At 37.0% G+C, this 10,891-nt stretch overlaps 2 long non-coding RNA genes across 2 annotated transcripts; both read right to left on the bottom strand.

The window, feature by feature from the left end:
* Positions 1-3,620: 3,620 nt before the first annotated feature.
* LOC130087859 (uncharacterized) lies at positions 3,621-5,056 on the bottom strand. The gene is made up of 3 exons (XR_008807411.1): positions 5,012-5,056; positions 3,828-3,887; positions 3,621-3,668 (listed from the first exon to the last, which is right to left on the bottom strand). It is a non-coding gene; the product is annotated as an uncharacterized LOC130087859 (long non-coding RNA).
* A 4,619-nt stretch (positions 5,057-9,675) lies between these two features.
* On the bottom strand, positions 9,676-10,463 carry LOC130087751 (uncharacterized). Its single transcript, XR_008807390.1, has 3 exons — positions 10,309-10,463; positions 9,892-10,003; positions 9,676-9,797 (listed from the first exon to the last, which is right to left on the bottom strand). It is a non-coding gene; the product is annotated as an uncharacterized LOC130087751 (long non-coding RNA).
* Positions 10,464-10,891: the final 428 nt, after the last annotated feature.

A 10,891-nucleotide genomic window follows, 5' to 3' on the forward strand; every position in this document is an offset into this window, starting at 1 on the left:
TTATTGTAGCCTACGTTCACTGCATGTAAACTAGTTAAACAACTGAAGCCTGAGTGTTTAAACCTTAATTTCATCAGCAGGGCTTACTTCTGTTATTGTAGGCTTATTTTGTAAATGTAACCAATTACTTTAGACAAGTGCAAACTGGGTACCGTTGCACCCCTAAGCTGTATCGTCACATAATCCTTGCTAATATTGCTGAATACCTCTGATTTGCATCGGGTGGTTCTTTGCCTTAGCGTCGTGCATTCAAATTGTGTAATGAAAAGCTAGCTGTGAATCATCCCACTTATATTAGGGTCATTTGCCAGCATTTACCATTTAAAGTTGTTATTGATGTTTGCAGCACAATATTTGACTTGGAGACTAAAAATCATGGTTATTTTTGTCAAGTTATGACTCGTTAGGTTTAGCATGTTCTGTCCGCCTTTAATCAGACACAGAGATAAAGTAGTGCATAAGATTACATTTATTTGAATGAATTATTAGCATTTATTTATATTCTCATAAGAGAAAGAGAGATTTGTACCAGTGTCTTTTTAGTGTCTCTCTCTATTAACGATGAAGCTATGCGTTTAATTAAAAATATTGATGTAACCCCCTCGTTGCTGAGAAATATAATGTAGCGAATCAGTAGCAAAGCTTTTTTATTATATTGTTGCATGCCACACGATATATTATACATCCCTAGCACCTTTAAATTTAAAGAGCACATTAATATAAAACCGTGATTCAACTGACTTGGAACTACCTGTGCATTAAACAGTTTTGTGTTGTACCAAAACACACGGATTCAAGTGAAAATGGTAGCTGCCCAACTTATCCTTTTCATTTGCTTTCGAACTCACTCCTACCTTATGTTAGCCTGGATGCCAGCCCGAATCCCGCCCAGAACATTTTTTGGTCGGGAAGTTCGGTCTGGACTCGATCCATTGAGGAGTAATTATGATCAGCCAAAAAAAGGTCGGACCAATCAAATTGCCAGGGCGGGCTTTATACGATGATTGACAGATGAGGTGCATGTACGTAATCATCACGTCATCGAAGAGCGCTTGGGTTGAATTCGTTTACAACAGATAACTGCCGCTGGAGAATTGAGATTTCACGAGTTCACTTACAAATGAGTCAGATAGAATAAATGCGTATATTACGTGCTTTCCGAGGAGAGGGCTCCGTGATCGGCATTCGGCCCGAACCCAGAGTAGGCTAACGTTACTCGCCCGTATTCCTGGCTGTGGAAGAACAAGCCGAGAGTGAGGAGTCGGGGTGGTGGAGAGATGCTGAAAACTGTCGAGGAGTGTTAGGTGAGTTGACAGAGTGAATATGCTTCCTCTCGTGCTGATAGGGTAACGTTAGACTTGGTATTGTTTGATGACAAGTTGATTGGAATGATTATTTGAACGTGCTGCTCCCGAACTTTGTTTATGAAACATCATGTGTAGATTCCGCCATCACGTCTGTTATAGAAGATATCGACAGCGCATTTCTTTTAAAAGAGGAACAGAGAACCGCGATCAAGGCATTTGTCGGTCGGAAAGATGAATGAAGAACATGCGTCATTTACTCCGTTGCTCTGATTGGTTGTAGGTCTATCCAATTGAATGCAGAGGCATTTTTTTTCCTGGTTCAGTTGAAACACGGCCCATAATCACAGCCCAATGGATCAGTTTCAGACTCATGTTCTTTCTAGAATATGAGTATGACGAAGTCAGGCTAACCTTATGTGACATTAATGTTAATAATGGTATTGTGTCTTAGCCGATCAGATCACTGAAAACTCTTTTTAATACCAGGTGTAAATGCAGTGAGTCTTACAAAATGTAATACTTACGAATGATCACACTGCAAATATTAAGGTCTTGGAAACTGATTTTCCCCTTCCTTCCCTTCAAACTGTACTGGCTCCAAACACAGTTGAGTGCAATTGCTCTTAAGGCCCTCCGGACGGCGTCTCCAGCTGTTTTGCCTCCAAGAAGGCTAAGGTGATGGACCTGTAATAAAAAAAGCAATAATTAGTTTGGGACAGATATATACTTCCATTCCTAATCCATGTATAACTGTGAACGTAGCATTTCAATTGCTGAAAAGTAAGCCTATGTAAGAAAAGTACATTTTCCTGGAAAACCAGATGCACCAGGTGAAAATTGCATGGTGAAGAGAAAACAGAAGGTCACCATGGTATATAAGTTGCCTTTTATAATTCAATTATAGAATATTTTATAATTTAATTATATCATACTAATTTGTATTATTTATAATATATAATAGTCAGAAATAATGCAAAATACCAGAACATAAAAAAAATATTTAAAAATATGTATTTTAATTCCTCTTATTGGTATTCAGAACAGGACAAGACAAAATAAGCAAATTGTGGCATTCTTTTATAAACAACATTTATTATAAAAGGCAAATGTAAATATATTTATTAAAAGCAAAACTGAAACCGGAAACCTATCTCCTTCAGCATGGATCCAAATGTTTTTAACTTTGTGTTGCAACATTTAGTTTCTAAACTATAAAATTGTGTGCTGCAACATTTAGTTTTAAAACTATTATTTATGTAAATGGGGCTTCAAATTAACTCGTGCCCTTCATATGCGCAAAAATGTATTGTACAACTTTAAATTGAGCCATGTTTCTTTTCTTTTTTAGGTTTGGTTGACTTTAGATTGATGATGAATAGGCTATCATATCAAGTTTGGAATGCAAACTGATATGTTGTGTTCGTGTGCATATTTATGTGCACTTTGCAAAAGTTTTTAAATTATAAATAAATTACATTATAGATGTCAAAGCACATTTCAAGTGATAAAAACCCCACAATTATAATCTGCGGTTAAATGTACTTACAGTTTTTTTCCTGTATTCACCATCTTGCATTTTAGAGCATAAATCATTCAGTTCCTGAGTAGTACGGCAAGGATTGAGCAGGAACTCAGAAAAGTCTCCTGTTTGCTGGTCACCACTTCTTAAAAGACTTTCGATCGCTGACAGCTTTTGGTCCATTTTGTCCAGTCGAATAAAAATGGCCCTTTCAAATTTCTTCAACTCTGTGTTGTCTGAAATGTACAGTTCACATGTTAACATGCAAAAAGAATGCAGGGTGCAATAACTATCTACATTCAACTGATGTAAAATAATTTCTATATTTAAAGCTGCAGTCCATAATTTTTGACACAGAATAATGTGTCTTGCAAAAGGAAATTGTAGCCAGAGCTCCTTGTCTGTGTTTATGTCTATAGCGAGTCAGGCAGGTACTGGGCTACTCCACAGCTGTGCGACCCAACCAGTCTAAAGTAGTCCCCATATAAACACTTATTACAGGTGTACCGTAGTTTTTCAGGATAAGACAAAAACATTATTATATTAGAACGATTTCTAAAGAATGAAGTGTGGAGTAATGACACTGTAAGTTCTGCTTTGATCACAGGAACAAATTCAATTTGAAAGATGTTAAAATTGAAAAGACTTTTATTAAGTTGTAATATTATTTCACAATATCACTGTATTTTTGATCAAATAAATGCAACATTTGTGAGCAGAAGAGACTTCTTTCAAAAACAATCTTACTGGCACCAAACTTTTGAATGAAAGAAAAAAACAAAATTTGTACTCACACAAATTGTTTTCCCCGCCTGATGCAGGAACATCTATGGCCACTTCAGCTGAAAATGAGAAATACAATAAAAAGTAGAATGAATATGTTATACATTTACAAAATCATAATACATCACAGATTAATAAATATAGTAATCAAATAGTAACAAACAGTGTCACATTACTACACGTGAAAATAGTATTATGATTAAAATGTCTTATTCCACCTTCATGTTGAGTTTCCCTGTCAGACATGGGTGTTTCTGGATCTTGGGCACTTAGAAGACCTGAAAAACAAGATTCCAAAAACATGATTCCTGGAAATAATTAAGGGATGCATTTTATATGTATTATTTTATAAATGGTGGTGTAATAGTAGCACTCATTTTGTTGAGTGGTGACTAGGGGTGGAGCCGAACCCGAATACGGTATTCGGAAAGGTACAAATAACATGTTTTTTTACGAATAGTTATTTCGAACAAATACTTAAAAAAATCTTTGTATTCGGGAACAAGAAAAACTTTATATCAAAAAGCTGCGTATCCTCACGAGACCGCAGTGCATGCCCGGATGAGTGAGTTAGAGTGAGTGAGTGAAGTTCAGGAAGAGGTGACTGACACAGGCTGCTCCACAGACACAGCAACAGAGAGGGCTCGGCTGAGCGAAAAAACACTTAACTGCATCACTATTTTTGTTGAATAGATTTTTGTACCTTAACTGGGTTCCGGAGGCAGTTTATAACTTTCGGGAAGCGGAGTTTGATCGGGAGATTATTCCATTACGCTGCATTATTGACGTCTGCAGTCGGATGCTCTCATGTTCGCTCTGTTTACGTAGCTCTGTTAGCTCGGTAATTTAGACAATAGGCTGTTGACAGAGTAACGTTAACGTTCGGTTAAAAAATGCTTGTGTAGTTGTGTCGAATTGTATGCACTTGTGGGAGTTATATGGTACGTAGACATCCCAAGTCTCTATTGATAGCGGCTCCCTGTTTCCCGCAAATTAGTTCAAATCTCTCGGAATCTAACGCGGATGCGAGACAGAACATACTGTGATCCAAACCGTGTAGCGCGCGCACGGCAGAGAGGGAGAGACCTTGCGTGTGTGTGTGTGTGTCTCCCCCCCCCCCCCCCCCCCCCCCCGTCAACAATCCAGTCAACTCCAAACTAGATTTTTAGGCCTATTTTGAATTTTACTCTAACATAAATACAAATACTTTTCCCCCCTCAACAAATACAAATACAGATGCAAATACCGGCTGCTTTGCACACCCCTAGTGGTGACACAGCTCGAAATATATGTATTCATTTACTGACAAGCCAATTAAGTAACAGAACACAATGCTGTATTTTCAAAGGATTCTCTGTCTTCTCTGAATGTATTGCCGACAGGAAAGAATTAGTGAACTTACACTTTCTCATTCTTCTTTCTGCAAAATGTTCTGGTCTTGGGGTGACTGAAACAAAATAAAAATAAAAACCTTTAAATAAATATTTAATTGACAATTTAAAGCAGCTATGTAATTGGGTAACAAAAAGTTTTTAAACAATTAACTCACATTGAGGTGTGCTTAAAGTACGTGGCATCTTTGGTAGTGGTGGGTCTTCATCATCATCACCTAGTTAACAGTATATGTTATTGTTACAACATCTCATACCAAAAAGGGGCTACAGAGGAAACTGAAAACAGAAAACTTTTATAATCCTTTAAATGTCTTATTCCACCTTCATGTTGAGTTTCCCTGTCAGACATGGGTGTTTCTGGATCTTTGGCACTTTGATGACCTGAAATACAAGATTCCAAAAACATGATTCCAGGAAATTATTCAGGGATGCTTTTTTTATTTTTTTCTATAAATGGTGGTGTAATAGTAGAACTTATTTTGTTGAGTGGTGACACATTAGGGTTGGGTATCGTTTTTTGTTTTTTTTTAACGGTACTGGTGCCTAAACCGATACTTTAATCTCATTCACCATCGTTTTGAGGCTCTCTTTTTTTAACACGGCTTTTTTATTGATATAAATTAAATAAAAAATTCTTAAAATTGAACCATATATTAAAATTGTAAAGTACACTTGTATAAATATAAGTAGGCTAAATACAAGCATAACAAATTCACAATAAAACAAATTAACCCAAACCAACTACAATCATTTATACCTAAATAACAGTAACAGTACTAATAAATGAAGCAATTCAAATAGGGTCCTCATACCATCTGTGCTCTGGCCCTAATAACTAGGGCTGTAATCTCCCAGTCGACTAGTCGATTTATTGGTCGATATGTTCTTGGTCGACCAAAATTCTGATTGGTCGATTTTTTGCCGTGTTAATTTCATCAGGTGGAAAGCACTAATTTCTAATGGGGGTGTTTTCAGAGCACCCCTGTTTCACAAGTAACATTCTGTCTTCAGAACACCCCGAGAAGCGCAGTGTCATGTCTTTAAAATTCAAACACATTATTCTCTATGAGTGTGTACACACATCGGCGGTGCCCATCAACGGGTCAGGACCGTGTTCAAAATCCTGCCGCGCCACAGAGCACCATTTACATAGTTTTATATTAAATTGACTTTATACTTGTCTCAAATCGTCGTTAATGTATATCCTGACTTCATCATGTGCTGCAATATACATTTAGTTTTACATTCATTCACAGAAATTAGCTGATTGAATGAAAATTGCTGATGTTATCGGATTTATATAGGTGAGATTCTCAATTCATTCAGTTAACGGACGATCTGAGGTAAAGTGTTTTGACTAGGGATGTCCCGATACCACTTTTTCACTTCCGATACCGATACCGATGCCGCAGCTTTGGCTTTTGCCGATACCGATATTAATCCGATATTTTTATTTTATTCTTAAACTAATAAAAAATATAGCAATTTTCTCAATTAGCCACCTAAAATATACCTCCTAGTCCACAACAACAGTTGATTATGAAAGGTTGCCACCCTTTATTCAAACACTACAAAAAAATAAAGAAATATATAAATGAAAGAAAATACAGGTACTTCAGTACTTAAAGCTAGCTAGCTACCAACAGGTTTAAAGTTAAAACAATTTAAACAGCAGCATTCTACATTGTAAATACCAGTACATTTTTTGTTTTTTAAATCAAGTAGAATTTCTATAACTGTGTGTTAAACTGATTATCACTCTTGTGTGTGTTAAACACAATCTACTTAATACAGACAGCTTCATTATAAAGATAAACAACAAATCCCCAAAATATATGATCATAATCTATGACAAAAATGCTATTATAAACTAGATTAGTGGATAATACACATGGCTCTTTTTATTGTTGTAAAATACATTCATGAAAAACAAGATAACAAAAATGAAAAAGATAATTATTTTAGATATAGCTAAATCTGCTATAAAATTGAGACATGTTTTAAGTGTATTGCACAGCTATTTAATGAGGCAGCAACATTAATAATTATTAATGTTAATAAGCTTTAATTGCGTCACTGCATTATGATATGAAAGGCTCCAATACAGTGCGGCACAAAGCGCTTATTCGCATCCCAAGAGGAGAATGATGCGCTTGAAGCCACGTGGAGTTACAGCACGCAGCGCGTCGAGTCCGCTTTGAAAAGTTCAAAGCACAACGGAGATACATATTGATGGACAGTGTATTATACAGTATCTATCTATGCAATCGTTTATTGAGCCTTTTCTTTTAACAGTTTTAAATTTCAGTTACTGTGCGCGTGAAGAACAATTATAGTGCTCTGACTAGTGTTGTGATCAAACTGACAGCGTCCGACACCCGGTAGAGAGTAACACGATTGAGTTACAGCAATAAAGTCCAGCAAGATAAAGTTGTTTTATGCGAAAACATAGACCTTTATCTTACAGATCAAGTATAATAGTATTAACATTGAATCATCTTGAAGATAGTTTCATCATTGACTGTAACCGAACGCGACGCGCTGTTTGAATGCTGAATGGAGAATGACTGACAGCCGCGAGAGGGAAAAGTTTACGTGATCTTGAATTTAATGACTTAAATATTAATTTCTCTCTCACATAATGGCTTCAGAACACTTATAATAGAGTGCACGAAAACGTTATGGTACTTTAGAATGTTTTTGTGCCTTTTGTGGGGCTTAACAATAACACATAATAGTAGGCCTATACCCACAATATCGGATTTGGATCGGCCTCATCTGATCGATGTCTAATCGATACCCGATCCCGCAAAAATGGCAGTATCGGAGCCGATACCGATCCTGAGTATCGGATCGGGACATCCCTAGTTTTGACTGCAGACAACGATTATATTTAATTGTCAAGTACAATCAGAACATAGTGCAGACATTATCTTAATTTCATAATGTCCTTCAACATAACAAAATTGCTGCCCATAAACTGAGAAAGTGCGCATCTGGTGTGAGATACCTCGTGTTGTCCTAGACGCAACTCGGTGCTTCTCCTCCCTCCTCTATCATCCCAAACATAAAAATAATATCACGGAAGGAATTGTCGACTTTATTGCTCAGGACATGAGTATATGTTTTGACCCTATGCTTTATTTTTCATTTATGCACTTTATTTAGTTTCTGCTCTCGTCTTGATCTGGTTTGTTTAATAAATACTCTTTTTTTTTTATTAAAGTGGACGTGCCTTTTGTGTTTAAGAGTAAAAGCTTTAAGTTAATAGTCTATTCGTGTCTCAGCCGTGAAGCTGAGCTACTGTGTTCAGCCTCGCTCTGTGCGAGCTGCACAGAGCGGCTGAAATGATAGTGTCTGTCAATTATTAGAACATATTACAAAAACAATTGTCTAAATTGTTGCACGTGATGCAACGCTGTCAGAGCCGACAGACTCGTGTGTCATTTCAGTGCAAAATAATTAGGTCAAAAACGATTGAATATACTGCAAATACTGTCCTTTTTGAAGAACCAGAGGGCAAATATTTCAGACGACAGCTGAGGCATTTAAGTGGCACCGAAATCTGCGTTTTGATTTGGTCCGGTAACATACCGGTTACCCGGTTCCATATTGGCACCGGGTTTCGTTACCCAACCCTATGCCACAGCTTGAAATATATGTATTTATTTACTTAACTGACAAGCCAATTAAGTAACAGAACATAATGCTGTATTTTCAAAGGATTCTCTGTCTTCTCTGAATGTATTGCCGACAGGAAAGAATTAGTGAACTTATACTTACTCATTCTTCTTTCTGCAAAATGTTCTCGTCTTGGGGTGACTGAAAAAAACAACAAAAAAAACACTTTAAATAAATATTTAATTGACAATTTAAAGGTGCATTGCGCAACATTTCATGTTAAAAATACCCGTTTTTCTAACCCATACATGCTTAAGCAATTGCCTGATGGGCTGAATGAGCCCTTCTCTGATCACTGCGATTGCCTCTATAATCCTGTACAGTAAAATAAATAAGAGAGATTCGGGACGGAACATGAGACTGGCCGTGACGTCATGCGCGTTCACGCTCCCCTGGCTATGTCTGGCAGGTTTGTGTATTCGCTGCGATTCTTCGTATCAGCGAAGACACCTCGAGTCAAATAGACCGGCTTGTAGTTTATAAACCCCAACGCAAACTCCACGTAAGACAAAGACAGTAAGGCAGTTTCGCTTGTCGCCAGAGGGGGGCATAGTTCTGCAAAAACTCAGAGACTTGCGCTATGCACCTTTAAAGCAGCTATGTAATTGGGTAACAAAAAGGTTTTAAATAATTAACTCACATTGAGGTGTGCTTACAGTACGTGACATCTTTGGTAGTGGTGGGTCTTCATCATCATCACCTAGTTAACAGTATATGTTATTGTTACAACATCTCATACCAAAAAGGGGCTACAGAGGAAACTGAAAACAGAAAACTTTTAATGTGTTCTGGCCGTTAATTTACATGACAACCGCTGTTTGGTGGTGGTGGTGTGAAAGAAAATTGGCCAAACATATCGGACGCCCTGATTTCTACATATCGGCATCAGCATCGGCCAGAGAAAAACCTATTTCGGTCGACCTCTAAAAGCAACCATGACATTTTTTTTTAAATTCTCCTCTGTCAAATTTTCAGAAAAGTATTTACCACTATCCAGCTTTCTCAAATATCTAGCTGGAGGTCGTACTAGTCTCCGTGGAGGTTCCTCATCGCTCTCCAGGTTTGATGTCACTGTGGCCTGGTTGGCTTTCAGTCTGGCTTCCTCATAGCTATCTGGAAAGAACATAGCATTAGTTTGACCAGTAAGAGAACAGTATAAACCATGTATGTGATATATGTTGGAAAACTTCTAATACATCCTAAATACCTGCATACACCAGAACCACTGCAACATGTTTAGACCACAAGGTAGTATCTGGAGTGGCTCTTTTTTTTGCTTTGGCAGTAAAACCATTTCTTGGCCAGTAGCAAAATATACCCTGTTGAGAGCAGATCTTCATATTAACCCTTCAAAATGGACATTAGCTGCAAAAAATGGATTTAATAAAGGTTGTTCATACAAACTTATGGGGCACTATTGATTTCCCAAAGAAAATAAAAAAATCACACTATGTTGTTAGTCAATACTGCCACTAGTATCCATTTGGTTACAAAAATCTTTAAAATATATTCCTTTGTGTTCAGCAGAACAAGGAAATGTATTCAGGTTTGGAACAACCTGAGGGTGAGTAAATTACAGAATTTTATTTTAAGTTGAACTATTCCTACTACTATTTATAAATACCTCTTTTGTAACTTCAAGCCAGTTGGAAGCCACAACATCAACTGTGTTGTCTTGGGGGAACTTAATAACAGCGTATTTCTGCAAGAGAAACCATACTGAGGGTTTGGAGCCCAAGGGGCATAAGTGCAATTATAGTGATCTGCACTCAGAACCCCTTTGGCTCCAAACCCTTGATAAGTGAGATACTGCACATTAAGATTATACACAAGTATAAACAAGTATTTAGTTCAGTGTCGCCAGTTCCTTATAGCATGTCTTTATTCCGCTCGCACCATTAACTTTTCACAATTCACCATTTACCAATTAACTAATTACAAAAATCAAAACATTTTTTGAAAATTTTATTGTTCATCATTTAAGAACCCTCATGCGTCATGACCGTATTCTGTGTAATAAATTAACATAATTTTAAGAATACTCTGACTCCTATATTATGGAGGGATTATTGGGTCAGATTGAAAACTAAAAGTCTTAAACGAAAACCAAAAGTCTAAGTTTGAAAATAAAAGTCTTAGTCGAAAACTAAAAGTCTAAGTCGAAAATGAATTTGGTATTTAGGATTGGGCATTTGGTCATTTAGCCA

The sequence above is a fragment of the Rhinichthys klamathensis genome, unplaced genomic scaffold, assembly GCF_029890125.1.
Source record: "Rhinichthys klamathensis goyatoka isolate OS25496 unplaced genomic scaffold, OSU_Roscu_1.1 h1tg000001l_1, whole genome shotgun sequence".
NCBI classification, from domain to species: domain Eukaryota; kingdom Metazoa; phylum Chordata; class Actinopteri; order Cypriniformes; family Leuciscidae; genus Rhinichthys; species Rhinichthys klamathensis.